Source organism: Bactrocera oleae, chromosome 5 (assembly GCF_042242935.1).
Source record: "Bactrocera oleae isolate idBacOlea1 chromosome 5, idBacOlea1, whole genome shotgun sequence".
Lineage (NCBI taxonomy): Eukaryota > Metazoa > Arthropoda > Insecta > Diptera > Tephritidae > Bactrocera > Bactrocera oleae.
This window is the reverse complement of record NC_091539.1, coordinates 33,171,064-33,191,220: the sequence shown is the minus strand read 5'-3', so window position 1 is coordinate 33,191,220 and position 20,157 is coordinate 33,171,064. Positions and strand designations below refer to the sequence as shown.

The 20,157-nt window shown below is 33.4% G+C and overlaps 1 protein-coding gene across 1 annotated transcript in view; it reads left to right on the top strand.

Annotated features, from left to right (window-relative positions):
• The first annotated feature begins 4,796 nt into the window (after positions 1 to 4,796).
• SPR (Sex peptide receptor) overlaps positions 4,797 to 20,157 on the top strand; it is a 123,862-nt gene continuing 108,501 nt past the window's right edge. The window contains exon 1 of the mRNA XM_036371794.2: positions 4,797 to 5,333. The gene's annotated coding sequence lies outside the window, so the exon portion shown is untranslated. The remainder of the gene's footprint in view (positions 5,334 to 20,157) is intronic.

Sequence of the window (20,157 nt, the reverse complement as noted above, 5' to 3'; positions counted from 1 at the left end):
ACAAATATATATTTTGAAAGCCGTTCTCTCTGTTCGTTAAGCTTAAAATTTTAAATTTTAAATTTTGGTTGTAGGGCTTTGAAAACTTGTCCGTCAGTCCTAAAGAGTTGATTATTCTGTAACGTTTTAGCTAGAGCTCTGTAAGCGCTGGACTATTATCAGCACTTGTGCGGCTTAGCAGATCTCTAGAAGACCTCTCTCCACAATTGTAGGAGCTCTGGCTGTTTTTTAGGCAAATTTTTAGGCCTTAAAACCGGCCAAAACGATTCAGAAATTTGTGAAAGAGACATAGTCGTTGCTTTCCACCCTTTAGAAAAAAATTTAATTTTTCTATATATAAGCTGGAATAAAATGTTAGATCTGTCTTACGCTGGCAGCTAGTAATTTAAATAATTGTAGGTTTCGGATATGTGGCAATGGCTGCGTTGGCGCCACTTGATACCTTTAGTTTCTTCATAACAGATTTCGTAATCCCATTTATAGGTGAATCGCACTATTATCAAAAATAGTGGAATTAACCAACTGTACCTTCACTTATTCTGTACACTGTATATTTTAACGATTGTCTGTTAATATAGTATACGGAAATGTACAATTGTACAGTTATTGACACAAACATTCCTTCAAATATATGTTAACACATTGTATTATATGTATATGCATATACAAGTATGTATATAATGTTTATTGTATAGTTGAAATATTGTAAATGCTCGATTATAAATTCATTGACATAAATGGTGTGGTGGTTGTACATTATTTGCAGTTGGCATTAAATCTGAAAAATTCTATGAATAATCTGTGATATCTCACTTTAAATAGCACGCTTTCGACTACAAAGTCAGAAACAAAATACGCACAGTCCTTGCGATTTTGTATGCGCCTTGAAGCATGCAGGCAACTGTTGTTGCTCTTGCTACGGTTTCATTGCTGCACTGATAAGTGGCATTTTGTAGGACGAGTTCACGCATACTGAACTATTGGCGCCCTTTTGAACTGCTTGTTATATTTCATCACAAACGAGCATTGAAATAACAAATCTTGCATTCACTGGTGTGAATATACATATGTGCATGAGTGCCTCCCTTCGTTGCACATTCCACCACTCTTTAAGTACTTTATCTGCCGCTAGATTTGCGCATTTATTTCCGTGCCATGCCGTTGGTCGCACTGTGGAAACTTATCCGCTACCTTGGTCGAATTGCAGCTGTGCTATAGTTCTATGTACTAATAAATATAGTAAAAGTATACTGCAAAAATACCTGAATTGGCAATTCTCTACAATATATTGCATTGCAAGAGCTTCAAGACGCCATGCTGTGCACTTTTGGACATATATTGATCCAACAGTGAACTAAGTTGGCGTTTTATAAGCAGTAATGGTCTGGAATATTTTTCATGTTCGACGTTGTATATTAAAAAGATTTATGCACGAACTATGTTTATTCCATATGTATGTACATATATGCGAAAATTTATCAATGAGTGCCTGAACTTGGGCATATGGTTGTATACAATTGATAAGAATAAGGATGAAAAGATATGTACCTATATGTATGTATTTTCAGCCATTTGCATAATGCGCAAATAAATATATACAAGTATGTATCATTACATAAATGCAAATTAAGGTAACATCACATTTCACAAGTTTTCAGGAGAAGAAAAAACGAGATAAGACAGAAACTATTTATATTGAAACAAAACTTGAATTATGGTCTTAACCTGGTTTTATCTCATAGCAAAAGCTTAAATTATGGCTTTGACGGAGGCTACTTTTAATTGAAATTATTATTAACAAAAACAAGGAAAAACGAGGTTAACTTCGGTTGCACCGATGCTATAATACCCTTCAGAAGTAAATGAAACAATTTGTTCGGAGATAGTAGCGTTGCTTTGAACAATAATGAATGCCAAATTCAAGAAGATATCTAGTCAAATACAAAAGTTTTCCATACAAGGACTTGATTTTTACCGTTCAGTTTGTATTGCAGCTCGTATATGCTATAGTCGTCTGATATCGACGGTTCGTATAAATAAGCAGCTTCTTGCAGACAAAAGGGCGTCAGCAAAATTTCAGATTACTAGTTAACGTATATACAAGTACAAACGGACATAAAAAATTAACTTAGCTCAATTGAGATATCTCATTTATTATCCGAGTTGTCTATGTAAGACCGTTTGAAATTACGATATTTGGAGTATGGAGAATAACGAACGTTCCGGACTACTTTGACGAATAAAAGTATATAGTTGCATTGTGATATAAACAATTTCCCAATAAATCTCTTTCAATGAATACAAGAATATAAATATATGTAGACCACTTCAGTGTATACTTTGTACAATACGCTTGCCGTTTAAAATAATTTGTATATACCATATATACATATGTATATATACTTATATATAAATTTATTGTAAATTTTTTTCTGCACATGGGCTGAAAAGTATTGTGTAATCAATAACCTAAGTGTTTTATGCAGATAGGAATGATGTTAACTAACTCATTTGTAGCGCCACTTTGAGACCAGTAACTTTAGAACAATTGAATTAAATGTCACGAACTTTTAATTTCTATTATAAATTGATGTTGTTTCCATGACTTGATTTCTATTATAAGTTGATGTGTTCTAAGACACAGCGAGAGATATTTTGTTTGTGCCGTGTTTTCACCAAAGGCTCAAGATGTTTTAGCCCATATATTATATATTTATCTATAGCTTAACCTATAATGCGAAAAAGAGCTAAATTGGAACGGATAATTTATTGTTTCATTTTATTATAAAAAGATCACCTTGATATTACATTTACTACTAAGTAAATTTTGCGTTTCATAAAAAAAAGTTACCGTTGCTTTAATGAACTCAAACGCTGAGTGGGATGATGAGCACGAAACCTTTTACGAGCTAATGTAATTAATGAAAATAAGCTCTTTGTGTTCATGCTTTAACAGTTGAAACCGAAAGCGTCGCTTACAAATTATAACTTTGATCAATAGCTAAGCAGGGCTTTTCCCGTTTAAATTACATTAAACGAAATTTGTTATAATGGCGATTAAGCTGAAGTGGAAGAAAATTGTCCGGCACTCAAGATCAAAGCTGAAGACTTTATAGAATCTTTTAACAAATACAATATATTCAGGGGTTTGAAGAAAATAAAATTCCCATTGAAGATACTTTTGTTCTCAAAGAGCAAAGAGTGAAAGCACGCACCTGAATCTTTCGGAGGCCCATTGTAAAACCAACGGGACTAAAAGTACTAATTTGCTAAAGTATTATGATTGGATTTTATTAAAATTAAATTCAATGAAATTAAACAAAATAATGTGTAGGCGTTATTAATAATGTATTGATAATATTTTAACATTAATACAACAATAACCGGAGTTTTGCAGTTCCATATATCAATATGTATATTTGGGTAAAACTTCGCTTTAGTTTACTCCAATGTATTTACTGTAATCGTACTGTACTATTTAAATGTACACTTACTGACTTTTGCTCGTTAAATATCTGTTTGCCTTTAATGCAGGTTAAACAGCAAATCCCAGCAAAGTAAATCCAGTTAAATGGATTATAATGCAATTGAAATCAACTTTATCACATATACATATGTAACACGCATACATACATTCATAGATTAAGGAGCTTCGCGCTCACGAACTTTAAACACGCTTACGCTGCTGTGAACGCGCTCGATATATATACATACATACACTTGTTAACATATTTCCATATGTAAGTGTTATTGTATTTGTGCTGTTGCACGTCACCGGACGCAATGTGCTGACATGCCAGCTAACGACATTTCACCCCTGGCGGCACAACACACGCACATGCACACGGTGTGCTGAAATTCCAGTAGTCATGCTGTCAGTCGGTTAGACAACCAAGCATTTAGCCACCGCACTAGACAGACCTGCAATCAAGACGAACAGATGTCAATGGCCACAACGTTGTGTCAAGCTCGTTGATTTGTAGAAGATGATACGAAATAACCAAAAGTGAAGAAAGTATGTGCACATGTGTGTGCTTAACTTAAATGCTTAGGAAACAAACAAAAAGCGTATGAACGAAAAATAGCTGCGGAAAAAGTAACTGACTTTACAAAGGAAACGAAAAGTCACAAGTTTCGCTACGCTGCAGTCACGGACGCTAACGTTGGCGGTTTAAATATAAAATAGGATAATAAATACGTAGTCAGGAATATTTCTCGCATGCGAGAAAGTAGCGAAAAAAAAGCGAATGGCGGATTATGAGTTTATGCTGATGAGTGTATCTAAGTAAACCGTATTATATTATATTAAGCATTCGTGCGTTTATGAAAGCAAACAGATACAGTCTTTGTTTACAACACAGCCAGCGGTAGCTTTTCCTAAGGTCTGTACATGTGAGCATGTGTGCATGTTCTGCGGTGTGCTCAGTGCAAACATACGCTGAGTAGACGCCAATTTGTGCGCCCGCTTGTAAACGGGGGAGTATCGTATTCTTATCCGAACCGTCGTTGTAAACAAAAAGGCAAAACTGGGAACAGTTGCCGAAGGAGAGTGCGGATAAAAAGAGCGAACGTGGTGAGGAAACTGCGCAACAACTCTTCTTCAATTTCCCCAGGAAAATTATACGTACTTGTGTTCCAGTTTTTCTCCGCGCAGTTTAAAATAGGAACCACTCTGGATCAGCTGTGACTTGTGCCCAGCGTTTGTGATAAGAAACTGTTACCACTAAATTTTTTGTGGAAGCGCTCGTCGTTCGTTGTTCGCTGCTACGCTGCTTCGTGCTCGGCACTCAACACTTTGCACTTTGCCTCGACGCACAGCAACGGATATTTTTGAGGTTTGCCACACTTATGTTTTGAACAATAAAATCAACGGTATGTGATTGTTTTGATTCAGTTCAAACGAGTTTCTAGCGGTGCTTAGTCGCATGCAGTAGCAGTTCTTTAATTGTGGCTAATGCACAAAATTCAATTCAAAATACCCTGTACGGTACAGTGATTAGTCATATAAATCCAATAACAGATTAATTAAATTTGGGAAAATTAAGAAGACTGTGCGTGGAAATTGGTAGAATAACATAAGTATATGTGTGTGTAAGATTCCTTAGAGCTACCCAAGATAGCTAAAAATATTACATTAAAATATAAAAATTAATCAAGCTCGTTAATGAATTAATATTGAGTTCTCTAAACTAAAAACAAGTGAGCAATTGAGTAACGAAACTGTAAATTAAAAAATTCTCGCTTTTGAGTGGCTAAAGATTGTCTTCTCAAATATTTAACGGATTGAAAATTTAGGAAAACGTTTACTTGTGGATTACGGCAATTTTCTAGTGGTAAGGCAAGTTAAAACAAAAAATAATAAATTAAACAAATTTATATGATTCGTAGTAATATTTAATATTATTTATCAGTCAAGTATACTATTATATATTGCTTAGAATAAATAAACCAAATACCATAAATCAAAATATATATTTGTGTGTGAATTAGCTGAATCAAATTTTCTATTAACCATTTTAAAATATTTTGGGGCGAGTTTGTTAAAGTAAAGTTGAATTTTTTAATAATAAAGCTAATAGGCATTTAATTGACTTTATTGCTTTGTCATTAACTTTTGTATTTTTTTTTATTAAAATAGAGAATATTTATGAAAAAACAATAAAATAATTTTAGGCTATAATAAAATTAAAAATTAGATTATATAAATAAAATAAAATAAGTACAGTTAAAGTTAAGATAACATTTAAAATCACATCCCTGCATTAAACCATACTGCAAATTACAAACATGGCAGTGAATCTTAGCATTCTAAGAAATTTCTGTTAATTGAATGATTTAATTAACTTTTTGAATACAAGCATAAAGAGTGTTCCTAATTTTTTTTTTTTTTTTTTTGAGAGAAAGAAATTTTACTTTAATTATATAATTTTTTTATATGTTCTATTGTTTCAGATATATTGAAAATAAAATTCTACGCACTATTCACCAATGCAATTTCTTAAAAAAGAGCTGCATTGAGCACATGTTGTTATTGTAAAAGTTCCATTAAATTCGCTTTTAAGATTTTTATGCAGAAATTAAAACATAAGAGTCTATTGCTAAGAAAAATTCAAGGCTCACATAATATTAAAGTTTCACACTTCATCCATTATCGGAAATTGAACACTATATGTCAATTTAATTTTTGCTGCAGCTTTCACAACTGAAACTGTTTTGATTGATTGTTTTATTAAAACTTCCAAGTATTACCCCTTTTAATAATATATAGGCCATACAAATTGAATACTTTGATTCCAAATGTAGTGGAGAAGAAAATAAATTTTTCCACATTTTCTATAATGTATTTGACAAACTTCATGAACATTTGTTGAAAATTCCACTTTTTTAGAATTACAGTTGTGACTATATAAGTCGTCACAATTTAAATCCGTACTTAATACATAATGAATCAATTTGAAATGCCGAAATAGAAATTTATAAATTATTGGTTGAGTGAAGTTTTAAATGCAATGGTTTCTCGAGCAGAACACACATTGCTCAAATTAATAATTCTAATAAAATTGTAGAATATTTTTGAGATTAGGAGATTAGTTTCAAGATTTTCGATAAATTTCTAAAAATACATTTTGAAAAAAATATTTATTCATTTGTTTACATTAACGTTGTCGTCTTCAAAATATACCCCATTATGCCAGCGCTTCTTCCAATCGAAACACTTCTTAAAATCGATTTATGGTAAAACCCTTAGTTCCTTCGGCGATGCGCTTTTGATGCTTGTAAAACGACAGCCCTTTAAGGTTCTCTTTATATTTGGATATAGGAAATAGTCACACGAAGCCATGAAAATGGAGGATGGGGCATTGTTTTTGTCCAAGAATACACGAATAAATTCCTTGATCCGTTTCTTTCAATAAACGAAAATCGCCAAGCTCATAAAAACACGTTTAACCTTAGGGGCTGCTACAAAGTATGCAATGAGTACAACCTAAAAATTTTATCAAACTGATAAGTTTGATGCTTCACTGCAGGGTATTTGTATTCTAAGTTCGTATTTTTAGATTTAAATGAAAATATTTGAGACTTTTAATTTCCGAATAGTAAGAATATACTTCAACACATAAATTAATTTTTTCCAAAAATTTAATTTTCATGAAGTAGGTAATCGAATTTCATCGTTATTCTTTAAGTTATTTTGGATATTTGTACAATTCTTGGGCTTACGATTTGAATGTGTTAATGTTCTATAACCCATTTCAAATATTTTGCAACAACCCTGTTATAGTAGCCTTGGCTAATAGACGTTTAACTATACACCAGTTGCCTTATACATGTATTATAATACTTACTTATAATTGAAAAAATGAAAAAAAAATGAATGAAAGTAATTTCCCATAAATCCTGGAAATGTTCTTTATTTACTTTCAATTATTTATATCACTCCCGCGCATATTGTCGGAAAAGTTGAGTGCTTCACCATTGGTTAATTTTTTGCATCCTGGGTGCTGCCATACACTCTGAGGTGACCGAAGAGAGAAACGAAAATATGTAATATTGTGAAAAGTCGTAAATTTTTATAAATGCCGTAAAGTAAATGAGTTGAAGAGTTAATAACTACTTCTTTTTATTTTATAGGCCACTTGCAAATAATAAACCCATTCAAATGTAAATACCTGCTACGCTCGCAGTATTCCCTTTCGGCGTTTTTTATTCCTTCTGCATCGTAAAAACTTTGGAGTATCGCAATATAGCCATAAGAGAGGCCTGCGGTTATTTTCCATTTATTGAGCGGTCAATCCTTTCAATTTACACTCTATAAATTTTACGGGTCGCATCAAAATATTCTCATGTCCACATTTCATATTTGCCGTCTTTTATAGCTTTAAATTCTTATGTCCTTTGCCTCTGTGCATCCTATAAGTATTTTTGCAATTTAGCAAATATGTTAAGGAGCAGTATACACATTTGAGTGTGAAAAATTAATGAAGGTCTCAAAACCAACATAACCACAACCACAATGCCAATCTCAACAGATGCCGCGCGGTTGACATCTATCATCCGTAACGGAAAGTCTTGGAATTCTACAAAAGTTGCAAGTGGACCTTTGTTAGCGTGTTGGAAAATTAATTGTTTTTTGCCATGAAGCGGGCGCAATGCAAAGAAGAAAAAAACTGAGAAAAGAAATTTGGCAAAGAAAGCGAGGACTGTGTTTGTTGTATGTATGTGTGTGGGTATGGATTGCAGTGCGTCTTGCAATTGTTGAACAAATGTTTCTAGTGCATTGTGCAAATGTTGATGTCATTGATTGAAGGTGTTAATTTCGTTCGGTATATGTTAGTTTTCAATTCACTCGAAAATGTAAAGGAGTAATTGCGAAAAATATACACATTTTATGTACAAGAATGCGCACAAAAATGCAATCGTAGACAGTAGAAGCAGCAATTTCTGCGATTTTGCGAAATTGTCAAAAAAACTCCCACAAAAAGTGGCCTTAAGTGTGTTAATTGTCCCCCGCAGCAGCTGATATTTACAGTTACATCTCGCATTTTCACTGTTTTGATTTGGGGAGGTCAAAAACCATATACGAATATCTATGATTTCTTTCTTATAAGTCATAACTCATAACCTTCTTGCAGTGTTTGAGACCGTTGACGCATAGTTTCCGTTGATGCATTGCTTTGTTATTGCATAACTTTCATTATTTGAAAAAATCCTTTTTTTTTTATTTTTTGAACTTCGTAGCATCTAACAAAGTAATTATTGAGACCAACCCATTTGACAATTGTTGGCAAATTTTCTATCGATAAGAGATGTTGAGATCCTCTGCTATCTCTCTGATGCCAACACGATGATTTTCAAGCACTGCTTTTTTAAGTTTATCGATGTTGTCGTCGTAAACAGAGTTGGATGGCACATATGTGCTTAGAACTTGAATGGCGTTTTTAGGAAATGAACATTTTAACTATCCTTATTTGAAATATATCACATAATAACCACGCCCACTCACCATATATGGGTTGTGTTGAAAACTACCACTGCAATAACTCACTGAATAAATGCTCCACAAATATTAAATTTCACAACTAAGATGGTGGGGAAGAGCTTAATAGGAGTAGGTGTAAAAATTAAACGATGGGCGTGGCACCGTCAGGTGAAATTTTATATCGCAGGAACTACTTAACCAATTTCAGCTAAATTTGGTGTGTTAGGCCCATACTCTGTGAAAATGGGCGAAAGCGGATAACAACCACGGCTTCTTTCCATATAATACAACTTTAGATTCCAACGGATTCTTTCTTTGCACAAAGTACCCTTAAGGTGTTTAATATGCCCAAAAACTGTCCTAATCGGGCGGTTAATCTCTGAGTTACAGTATTAAAATTCGGGAAGAAAATTTTGGAAATTACAGCATGTTCTTGTGGCAAAAATGGCTAAAATCGGGTCAATACCTCCCTTAATGTCCATATACCTAATATATAAATTTTCAAACTTTTGGAAGACTTTTATCGGTCAATATGTAAGAAATCTAAATGAAAATAAAAAGCAATTTTTTTCTAATAACAATGCAACTTCATGCCTGTGATTGTAAATAATGAATGCAGTACTTGGTACTTTTAATTAAAATATAATATGCAGTCAAGTAAAAAGTTCGTTCGGGTTTTTATTGATTTTTCAAAAGATTGATATCGAAGATAACTTGTGTACAAAGAGATGCCAACTTCATTTTACCCCACTCGTAGAAGGCTGCGCCCCTATTGGCAAAAAACTCGGAGAGCCAATTTTCACAGGCCACTCTTGAAGCCAACTTTTCACCATTAAGCGCGTTCGCCATGTACAGGAAAAGATAATAATCACTTGGTGCCAGGTCCGGACTATAAGGCGGGTGCATTAGGACCTCCCATCCAAGCTCCCGGAGCTTCTGGCGCGTCACCAAAGACGTGCGCTGGCCTGGTGTTGTCCTGATGGAACACAATTCGGCCTCTGTTGAAGAAAGATTTTTCATCGCCAGTCACAATCCGCTTCAGAAACGGGTCGATTTTGTTACGATTCAGCAGCGGCACCCAACCGTCGAGCTTCTTTTTGAATCCAAGGTTATGCAAATGGTTCCAAACGGTTTTCTGGCTTATCTTTAGTTCCTTAGCAATTAAATAAGTGCTCACGTGACGGTCTGTTTCCACTATTTCCATGATTTTATCGCAATTTTCGACGACAAGCCTCCCGACGCGTGGTGCATCTTTGACATCGAAATTACCGGAATGGAACCTAGCAAACCACTTTTGTGCTACACGTTCGTTTACAGTATCGGGCCCATAAACCAAATTAATTTTTTCAGTCTTCTTTGGCTACTTTTTCGCCTTGATCGAAGAAAAATTGTAAAATATAGCGAGTTTTCTCTTTGCTGGTGTCCATCTTTGACGAGCGCTCACAACGTACTGAGTCAATCAATGGAAAAACTGTCAAGGACAAACTCTTAGATAAAAACCGAACGAACTTTTTACTTGACCTAATATATACGAAAATCCCATAAATGAGTTTACCTTGCGAAAGTATAAAATGTTCGGTTACACCCAAGCTTAGCTCTTCCTTACTTGTTTAAACTAAAACCTAAGCTGGGTAATATACAGAATATCGAAATTTTCGTTGGAAGCGGTAAAATAAAAATGAAACCAACAATAGAAATAGAGATCAAGTCACTTGATAATAACGATCTTCTGCACATTTTGGGTTAATTACTCGAACGAAGAATTATCTGAATAGTTTGATATTATTTTAGATGATCCAGCTATTCAGTTTTTGGTAAAGAGTAAATGGGTTAATAAAACATTTGCATATTCTCTCAGACACCTGTAGAAATATTGGCAAGGGCTTGCTAAGCGATAAAATCGTCATTAACCTCAGCTGATTATTCAATTAAATATCTATGTTCAATATAGTAATTACAGTATAGATATTGAAATAAAATGTATTTTATTTGATGCGTCAACATCGATCTATTTTAATTTGAAAATACAACTAAAAACTTTTTTCAAAGATCAGAACAAGTGATAAACAGTAGTCGATTATTAGCAACCAATAAGTAAAGACATGGACTAATGCAAATACTTTTTTAGCAAGATGGTTATGTTAAATAGATCATGCTAAAATCAATGTTCATTAATAGTTAGTTTTCTACTCGAAAGCTAGGCGAGTTAGAAAAATAAATTTTCTATAGAGAATTCAAATATTCTTTTTTTCAATAAGTAGGGGGAGAAAAACAAAAATATATTGCAACAATGTAATTTTTGTGAAGGGAAATCTAAGAATTAAGAAAATGATTTGAAACCACCATTAAGAGGTGCATTTCGTGAATACTTCGTCTACTTTTTAAATCTAAAACACTGTTGTTCAAAGATGCCTAAGAATAGAAATATAAATCACTAATACATTCATATATGTGCATATGTCTTCTCATATTTAAAGCTGAAAGAAATCTGACCAAAGCCTGGCACTTATCCATTTCAAACGCAAGCATGGTACTCACGTACATGAAGAAATTACACACCGAGTTGCATTTGTTAACGTTTTTATGTAGGTCTGATTTTTATTCACCGACAAGAGCGGTTAACTAGCTGCCTGGTTTTCGGTTGTTATGGCTAACCTGTGCTTGTTCTATGTCGCACAGCAGTAGTTCGCATAGACGACAATGGCAAATATCACACGTTTCGTCCTCTGTCTGTTCGGATTGTAAGACTTTCTTACTTGTTCGTGTAACCTAGTATGTAAGTGGCTAGTCCTGTCATCAAATTTTTCTTTACTTTTAATGGTTTCTTTAGGTTAATGTTTGTTTTGAGCGAAACTTTTGTTGTTGACATACGGTGACATACGGTGATATCCGTACACACATTACGTGTCCTGGGGAATCTTCGTAGCCATTGAGTTGTCTTTAATTGTGTTTTCATGCCCACCTTGCTACATGTGGTGTGTACACACATACATATTCGAATGATTAATATGTGTGGAAAGAAGATTTCATTATGTTGTACATACATATGTTCCGGCCGTACGCATGCATTTTCCTTGGTGAATTTTCCGTATCCAAATATTTGCCAAATGCTGGGCTGACGCTTGTGGGTTGTGTGAGTAAAATTATCGCTTTTATATCTCCCGTGGGAGAAAGTGAAAGTTTTTGTTAACGAATATATTCTTTATTTACAGTTTTATTACAAATGTCATAACAAACGATATCAATGAAGTTTTTTTTTTGGATATGAGACTGGAATAAGCAGAAAATATCGAGCTCGAAAGACACACCAAGCTTAAAGGTATTTTAATCAACATAAGTCATATATTTCGACATAATTTTCTAGATTTATTTGTTAGTAGCTTCAAACCTAATCTGATAACTTCTAAGTCCTGCGATTTGTGGAAATTATTACATTTTGACCTCTTTACTGTATTAAATTCTAAACTGTTATACAGATAACAGCTTTGTCAACTTGAAATATAATTGCACATATTTATACTCTCGTAACCTGTTGCTACATAGTATAATAGTTTTGTTCACCTAACGGTTGTTTGTATCACCTAAAACTAATCGAGTTAGATATAGGGTTATATATATATAAATGATCAGGAGGAAGAGACGAGTTGAAATCCGGGTGACTGTCTGTCCGTCTGTCCGTCCGTCCGTCCGTGCAAGCTCTAACTTGAGTAAAAATTGAGATATCTTTATGAAACTTAGTAGACATGTTTCTTGGTATCGTGAGACGGATGGTATTGCAGATGGGCGTAATCGGACCACTGCCACGCCCACAAAACGCCATTAATCAAAAACAAATAAATTGAAATAACTAAGCTTCGCAATAAGACACAAGACTGTTATTTGGTACACAGAATCACATTAGGGAGGGGCATCTGCAGTTACATTTTTTTTTAAGTGGGCGCGTTCAAAATTTGACAGTGGGCGTGGCACCGCCCACTTTTAGGTGAAAACCCATATCTTGGGATCTGCTTAACCGATTTCAACCAAATTCGGTGCATGACGTTCGTTTCATATTTCTATGTCATAGTGCGAAAATGGGCGAAATCCGACTACAGCCACGCCTATTTCCCATATAACACCATTTTCAATTCCATCTGATTCTTTCACTTTCCACTATGCATATCAAGCAACAATGATTATATCGGGGTAAAACTTTGCGTGAAAAATACGTTTAAAGTATGCCGCCTTGTGACCAAAAATTGTCTAAATCGAACCAAAACTGTTCAAGCCCCTAAGTACTAAATATGTGGACCCCAGTGCCTATAGGTGACCTTCTACCGAAAATATCAGCCAATCCACAAAGGAATCTCAAACGAGTATACCATTTGACTTTGCGAGAGTAGAAAATGTTCGGTTACATCCGAACTTAGCCCTTCCTTACTTGTTTTGAAATGGTTTTTAGAAGGGGAAAATTTTATTCTAGGAGACTACCTTAATTCAGAGTTGTCTCATATTTATTTTCCCCATATTTATACACATAAACACAAAAATCTTCAACGGAGTTTATTCAACAATGGAAATCCCTAATCACATGTTCTAACTGCAGAATAAGCACGGATGATTTAGTCATCATAACGTTAAATTTTGACAACATCTAACTCATGTCTCTGATATTTCTCAAGAAAGCAGAGCAGATAAAAACAATGCACATGGGCACAGTTCTTTCCAGTACATGACTGGCCGGCCACACGTGCCACCAACAGTTCGAAAAACTCAACATATTCACATTTTTTGACTAAGACAATCATGTCGAAATGATCACATACACACCACACACACTCACAAACATAACATGAAAATGTGCGAAGAGTTTTGTATTAAATCATCAAATCAAGAAATTTCTATAAAATTATTGTTAATCAATGCAGATTCTTTAACTGTCCATAATTTATTTAAATGATTTCGTTTGAACTGTATTCGTATTTCATCGGGATTGCGAAATTTTTTGCTTTAAAAATTTAGATCTTAATTTTTTAATCCCGATGTTGGGATTAAAATTTAAAATTTAATTTTTTGATCCAAAATAATTGGGATTAAAACTTGAAATTATTTTTTTAATTCTATTAAAATGTTTCCAATTTAATTTTTTATCCGCTTTTATTAAAAATAAAAGAAAATGTTTAATTTGGAAAAAAACATTTTTTTGTGTAAATTTTCATTAGGCATGCGGGATTACTCTTTTTTTTTTAATTCCGTATATGGGATTATAAAATAAAAATAAAAAATGTAATACGAATGCTAATTAAATTTTTTTTTAATGTATTATTTGTAACTCTGATTCCATCTAAATCTAAAATATTGAAAAGATGTTCTATCTAAACGTTAGTGAAAACGATTAATTTCATTTGCCGAATATTGTACTCGAAGTGTCACATTAATAAAACCTACTTTAAATAGTAAAAAATTTAATTTTGAAATATCTCTAACCTCAATCTGTCTTAAAAACACTACTCCCACTACTATTTTAGGAAGCAGATAATGAAAAAATAATGTGTCTTTAAAAAAAATTTAAAAAAATTGCTTCTATTTTTAAATTTACTTAAAGAAAACTTTTTATAAGCAAGCAAGTAGGGGAACATTATTTCAGAGTTTATTCGAAATTCATTTTTGAACCTTTAATGGTTGAAAGGAAATACTTAACGGTTTGGTTAACTTTTAATTATTATTAAATTAAAAGCAGTTTATAAGTTAAGTACAAAAGACATAAGTCAATTAGAATATTTTTGTGTGTGTATGTTTGTAATGAGTAAACTCAAAAGCTACTGTGAAATTTCAAAAATACCTTCAGCATTGGAAAGCTAAATTCACCCTAAACAACATACGCTATATTTATTGGTAGAAAAGATGAGGGATCCTTACTAAAACTTAAGTAATGTAACCCAAGGTGTACAAGTGCCCTAAAAGATTTTTAGTCGCATGCGCTGTGGAAACTATTTATAACTCAAAAACGGCTGAAGCGAGTTGGCTGAAAATTGGTAGGGAGGTAGCTTCGAATCAGATGAACCAAATGCAACATGTAACATAAAAATAATAATTTGAGATCAGTGCATAACGACTTACAAATATTCTCAAAGCATTGCGCTAAACAATGCAAAATGTAAGCGGCTACGAAGAAATTACTATTGTCTGGTGGTTTCGGACAGATCGGTCACTCTTCACTTTCCCTAATTCAAGATTAACAAAAGTTTAAATAATCGTTCTTATGGTGAAGTGTTGAGATGATTTGATTGATCATAAATATGCGTACGCAATTGCAAATTAATTAACCAGCACAAATATATTCCTAAAAATTGCTTGAAATTGGGTATGGTATAATGGAACTGCAACCAAATACTCAATGAATTAAATTGCTAGACAATTTCTGCATTGCTGTTCACGACAAAAATTTATTAATTAAGAGCATTTTCCTGGAAATCAAAATTAATTACTTTGATCATAACCAGCTCAGTAAATGGGCTTCAATAGCGGCCACAAATGTAGATGTTGACAAAATTTATTTCTTGATACGACAATTGTTGCCAGGTTATCTGATGTATTTCAAATCAATCGCTAATTTTGTTGACGGAAATGTAAATGAAATAAGAAATGTCAAATTGTGTTTCTAAATTCTCTAGATATACCCGTAATGGCATCACATAATCCTCGGTTGAAAATTAGTTCACCTATTATTCTTTAGAGTAATTTAAATCCAACTTGAATATGCAACACTACACGTTTGATAATCAAAGAGATTACAGGAAATTTTTATTGAATCAACTGTACCGCCTATAACGTTTTCGTCTTTATTTATAAATACCATTTACTATATGGAGTAGTTTATAATAATATATATTAATATATACTTTAGCAGCGCGTGGTCGGATCTTTTAGTTGTCCATAAACACCCGGTTAAAAAAAGATTTCTTAATCATCACTTGCCAACTACTTTCGAAAATATCTGAAGTATTTTAAAATGTCTTATAAAAAGCTGAAGTTAGCTCCCAATTGAATACATTTTTTTAAAATTACTTTGTCCATTAACATTCCCTTAAAATAAAGAGCAAAATGACTATATGCTTAAATATGTGCAAATCATATTTCATCAATGTTTTTTACATAATGATTACCAGATATTGCTTTTGGAGCGCCCATGAAGTTTTGCTCAAGCGTTATAAAATAAACAAACTGAAGTAAATTTCTTTGGCAAAAGTTTTTGCAGTTTCGCTTTCGCTTTATTCTATCAACACAATATATCATTATTATTTTAGTTCTTTATGTAGAAACTATATTTCGCCCATAACTTGTACCAAAGGCAACAGCTGTGTCAGAAGTGACTGTGAAAAATTCGCAAAAAACCAAAAAAAAAAAGAAAGAAAAAAATTTTCAGACTACAGAGGCGAATTTATCAGCTTGGTTGAAAACTCGTTGATAATATGCAACCAGCTATAAAATCAATATGACGTGCGTACACCCACAAATGCCTTTATGAAATACTATGCATATACACACATACACATGCTGTATGCTAGCAAACTGAAGGAGTCATCAAAATCTGTGGAAAAAATTGTTTGAAACTGGAGATTTGTGATTAAAATTGAACTAGTTAGGAAAACGCTGCTTCTCAAAGAGAATTTCGATTGAACATGAACTAGGCCCTAAAAGACCAGACCTATACCAATTGAATAACGATTTATTAAAAAAATTAAAGCATTATTGAAATTTATTTTATTTTATTAAACTGTGTTCAATGCAACTGAAAATTGTTATTCGTCTAGGATTACAATTTGGGTAGTAGAAGACCAGTGTACTACTGACCCAAGAGAGAGGCAGAAATATAGTTTACGACAGCTGTTACCTTTTTGTATCGATTTGACAGCAAAATACATTACTTACTAACGTCTCGAACAGAAGACTTAGACTTACAATTACTTTGACCGCTTCTTTCGTTGATGACGTGCGTCATAACTTTGTATTGACCAGTAAGAGTTCGCCATTTAAGAGCATACCATCTACAGCCTATTGTCTAGTTATGCTTTAGGGTTAAACTAGTTAGAAGTTAGTGCACTTAATTTCTCTGTCGGGAATGAGTGATAACAATATATGTAGCAGGGACGCGCTGTGAATTGCTTAAATATTTGCTAATGTATGCATTAAAAAATCTGTTTTTCCAATTTTCCATTTACTTTCGCTTTGGTTTCAAAACTTTCCATGCGCACATACGTCCCACATACATATATACGATTACGTCTTCTGGGAAGTCGCATCCTTTTTGTTTATGTTTTCTGTTTTTTAGTTTTTTATTTCATGTTTGAAAGCAGATTAGCCCGACACTTTGTCTGCTTTTCCTCGAAAATGCATTAAATTGTTATAAATGAGCAAAGTTCTATTTAAAACTGTACATTTCAAATAGTATTAAATCAACTGCTGTACCAGCTTTTTCCGGCTTAACTTGCTTATTGGACTGGCTTTTTATTGAACCAACTCAAATGCTGTTGCTGCATAAATATATAAATAAAGTCGTCGTTTTTTATTTTTTGCTCGGCGTGGCTTTATTTATTAGCTCGAATATGCGAATTTGTACTCACTTGTTGTGGGAGACTAACAAAAGTTTGTAGTCGAAGTGACTTAATAGAAATAGCACACTCGAGTTCAAATGTTAGACCATCTAAAATAAGTTTTTCTTGTGCGTTAATAATATGTAGCATACATTAAAATCTACTGGTAAACCGTATTTATATAATTCAAACTATAGCATAAAGGTAATTAAGAACATGAGAGGAATTTTAAGAGACCTAAGTTTTGGTATTTAAAAAAATAATTCGGTTGCACCGAAGCTATAATACTTTTCACAAACACAAAGATTCCTTACAAGAATGAAAAAGTTTTCCATGCAAAGATTTGATTGCGATCGTTCAGTTTGTATAGCAACTATATGCTATAGTAATCCGATCTGAATAATGAAGATGTCTCGTCAAATGAAAAAGTTTTTTGTACAAGAACTTGATTCCAATCGTTCAGTTTGTTCAGGTATATGTAAGATATCGGCGTTTCCGACAAATGAGCAGTTTCTTGGGGAGTAAAGGACGAGCGCAAAATCTTTGATCGTTATACAGACAGACGAACATGGGTAAACCGGCTCGGCACGCTGATCATTTATATATATATACAATAGTATATTATAGGGTCTCCGCATGAAAGATGTTTCTTTCTAGATTTTACAAACTTCGTGGCCAACTTAATATACTCTGTTCAGGTTATAAAAAACGGGGGTTTGAATAGCTTCCGCATCCATCCTAGTCTCTGGATCAGTTGTCCTGCGACCTCAAGGAGATGTTCTCTGGAACTAAATCAATATCAATAAATCATAATCACCTATGGTACTACAAAAATTCTCTCGATGAAAGATCACTATAACCGGTTTGCCCTCGATGTTAACTATATTGAATGGTTGAATCGAATTTTGTCAAAAAAGTATTGTATGTTAATTATTAAAACGTTACTAACTTCATAGTATAGCATTACAGATACTATATCTGGTGCATCACATCCAAATACATCCAACTGCTGCATCTTTCTTTTCGGATTTGTTCAAATTTTACCACGTTTTGATATACATACTCGTATATATATCGCCATAGAAAACTGAAAATATAAATTTTTTACGTATTAGTTTGACTCTAAAATAGCGTCGTGCGTTCAAACATCACCGCCAACAACTTTTTTTGTGCTTGGCATTTGTTTGCAGAAAGCCATTGCTTTTAACCTGAAATGTTAAATAACTTAATTTTTGTGTTAATTACCCACATAGCCTAATGTCAAACTTTATATTTCGCGAATGTCAAAATTATTTGTAAGGTATTTTCAGACCCTTCAGTCTTTATGGCATTAGCAAGTTTCAGTGTTTATCTTCTGATTATCTTGTATTAAATATTTCACGTATCTATCTTTAGTTATCCTAATCTAGCAGGAAGCTTAATCCAAATGGTTTGATTCAACAAGTTGTTTCAAGAGGCACGGAAGATTTATTGTATAGTATCAGTTATATCTCAATTGCAGAACTTTCTAAATGAGAAATGTTAAAAGCAAAGCCAACTAGTAAACCTCATTTTCTAGATGAGCCACTTGGGAGTACATAAATTCCGCAAATATTTATCGCCACATTTTCATTACGGCTTGCAGCCTTAACAACATGACGTCATGGTGAGAAATATTTATGTTTATCTCAGCCTAAAAAAAATTTAATTTAGTGCCACGAAGGAAAACATAAATTTGGGGGGCCACAAAAAAAACCGAGAAAAGGCTGCAAAAAAATTCAATCAATTTTGATTGACAGCGATAAAGAGCGACAAAAGTTTGTGTGTGTGCATATACTCGTATGTGATTTAGTTGTTGTTGGGCATGACAGCTGCGGTTGATAAGCGTCGGAGCGAGTGATTGCGGCAAAAACAATCTCTACGCAAATATCATTAAAAATAATTTCGCCTTCTTTGCAATGTATATAGAAATATTTATAAACGCGTGTATATATGTATGTAGATACTAAACGGTAAATAGTAGTGTTGGTGGTTGGCGTTTGTTTTGTGATTTTTATTCATATTTGTGTAAGCGGCATTTTATTTTTCCATTAAAAGGCATTAGCAGAATTTACTGGAAGATATGAAAAAATAAATATGTATGTGCGAGTATACTACACGCGAATAGGTAAAATTAACAACAAATAGCCGCGCTAAGGTAAAGGCTAAAGTAGCTGTGGACTCTTTTATCTTTGTTGCTGTTTTGAGTGGTACATTGTTGCGATGTTACAGATTTATTTCATTTTCTACGAAAAACATGTCTAAATAGAATAATAAAGATGGAATTGCTTTACAGACACGTTTTCACCTTTTTTGCAAGAAAATACCATAAATATTCCCAATATCGCTCCTTTTATGTTGTTTTTTTGTCTTGTTTTACCTTTGGGTTTATGCATTATAAGCTCTTTATACTAGTCCCGATGTATTTGTTCCAATAAAAATTATTGAAGTTTTGTACACGAAACCTCTGCATGTTGCACAGTGTGGCAAGTGAGCAAAAATAAGAGAGATACCTATGAAGAAGAAATTACTCTGGAGTGTCTCGGTAAAAAGTTGAGTTGCGACGCCTCTCATAACTTGGTGCTG